This window comes from Pyrus communis, chromosome 8, assembly GCF_963583255.1.
Source record: "Pyrus communis chromosome 8, drPyrComm1.1, whole genome shotgun sequence".
Lineage (NCBI taxonomy): Eukaryota > Viridiplantae > Streptophyta > Magnoliopsida > Rosales > Rosaceae > Pyrus > Pyrus communis.
This window is the reverse complement of record NC_084810.1, coordinates 13003820-13006554: the sequence shown is the minus strand read 5'-3', so window position 1 is coordinate 13006554 and position 2735 is coordinate 13003820.

Here is a 2735-nt window from a genome sequence, read left to right as displayed (position 1 = left end):
AGATCCAATAGAAGACTCTGTGCCAAAATTTGGAATACAACCAAGAAAGCTTTGTGCTCTAACTTCTTAATCAACAGAACTTTGTGCTCAAAATTCACATAATTAATAGAGCTTTGTGCCCTAAGTGCATCAATTTATTAGAAAAACACAAATCACAATAAGCTTCATGCTTAATTTTCACAAAAATTATTAGAACTTTGTGCCCTAGTTTCATCAATGTATATGAATTCAACAAATCACAATAAGCTTCGTCCTTAAGTTCTTATAATCAATCAATTGAGATCATCAAAATTGAAAGTCACACATTCGAAACAGATAATCAAACGGCTTCATGCCATCAATAATCAAACGGCTTCGTGCCTTAATTTATCACCACGATCTATATTAATCTTAAACATAAAATAATAGAGTAACAAGAAGAGAACCTGAATCGATCCCCACCATTGTTACAAATATCGAACCTCCGGCGAGAAAAATTCCAATTCCAGCAAGATTCACCTCAAATTTAAACATATATATCACTAAGACTCAAGACCGACGTTAAAAACCTGAGCTCATGAGCTGTCTTCTTACTCGGGGAAAAAAAAGATTGCATTCCTTCCCGCTTATGATGCTGGCCGATGGAAACTTACTTTTCGGGAGGATGCTAAAAAGGTAGCAACATGCATTTCGTTCCTCATCCTAAGACAGGAAAGCAATGAATATTTTGGTTTTGTAGGGGGTGAGGACAAAGAAATGGAATAGAGGAGGTACTAGCCAGCTACAGGAGAAACACCTAGCTCCAAGTAATCCTATTCGTAGCTCTTCTACTATTACTCTTCTTCCATACCCTCAAGTGGGTAGAATGCCCAGCTAAGGGCAGTTATTCCTTCATTTCCATGCATTCCAACAGACCAACCCATTGAAATGCAAATAGGGACTAGAAATGTGGTCAATATCACGAAGAATAAAGAGATCATAATAGTGCACTTGAAGCAAAACAAGAAAGCTAAGGAACCTGAAGAAGAAAAATAGCTCAAAAATGGAAGTTGGAAGATTAGATTTCATTACCAAGGATAAATCTCAGACTATATATAGTACATTAGTAGCTTAACGATTAAGCAACCTTCTAACTACCTAAGCTCACAAAATTGTGACACATGTAATACATCAAAACATGTTTTTATCTTAGTCCTTATGACTCAATAGTGCATGTAATTAATTTACGTAATGTCTAGAGTCTGTAAACTAGAGCCAGTTCAAATGATAATGACACGCCCCAACCCCGATATCAGGGTAGGAACATAAGGACTGATACCCAAGGGTGACGAAGCCATTTTAAACACATATATAACTAAAACATGTAATTAGAAAAAATAAACAAATTCAGTGTGTTTAGAGCATATAACTAATTAAGAATAATGTGAAATAATTAGTATGGAAGGGTATGAACCAAGGAATGGGTCTTACACAGAAGAGGCTCAAAGAGCCTAAGCGGAAATGCCATGACACTGGGATCATGTGCCTCAATTCTAACTCCTGAGGGAGAGCAAAATAGAAAAGGTGAGTGGACCAAAGTTTATAATAATAATAGTAATAATAAGAAAACTGATTTCCTTTTGAACATACTAACCCCCTATTTTGAAAACACATATAATACTACATAATAGGTTTTTCTGAAAACCCTAGCATGCCATGAAATTAGTTGTAAAACAAGTATGAGTAAAACCATGCTCAATAACGATGCAATTATCGCCCGAAGGAAAATCCATAAATCTCATCAATATTGTACTCTCTAGGGGTATCATAGTCTCCCGAGGGTAGTACCTGTCCATTACCAAAGGTGAAGCTGTATGACACTGGCTACGCTAGTGAAGAAACATAGTAGGCCCCATCACCTGAAGGTGAAGCTGTACGACTCCGAGTTACACTGGAGAAGGAAATATATACATGACACACCGACACTAGCTGTGGCTAATAAAGTTGTCCGACACTGCTTTCGGCAGTGAAGCTAGGGGTATAACATAAATATCTCACTACTCCTCAACTGTGTCCTATGGCCATAGACTTCTGATACCCGTGTTGTGTGGATGTGTCATATGATAACCCACTAGATAAGCGCCGAAAACATATCTCAAAATCTCATATCAAATCCAGAGCTCACAAGCTCAAAACCTCATTTCATAAATCCTTGATAAATCGTATCCGTAAATCAACTTAAATCACAACCGAAATCCATGGAATTTCATAAGTGAAAACCCAACATTTCATAACCTTTAGTAATATGTAAATTCGATAAATCATAAATATCTCATAAACCGTAAATATAGAAATCAGGAAAATATAATATAAAACATATTCAAATCATGAAGTGTGAAATGCATGTCAGGATAATATTTTATAAAAATGTGTAAGTTTAGAAAGGGTCCACTCACAAGTATTCCATTGCCCAGGGAATCGCTCGAACTAGCGAGGATGGTGTCACTTCCCGCTGATGCACCTAATCACATATAGGGACCATTTAGTAAAACTCTACTAAAATGCCAGAATTTGGAAAAGCGAATGGCGAATTTGGAATCAGGACATCGAAACTAGCCTAAGAGGAGTCCCAGCCAAAATCCAAAAAAGTCAACCCAAAAGTCAACATTTTTTTACTCAAAAGCGAATTTTCGTAAATTCACACATTAAAATTATAAAAATCATAATAATTGGGGATGGGTCGTTACAGATAAAGTGAAGGACAATCTCAAGAAAGT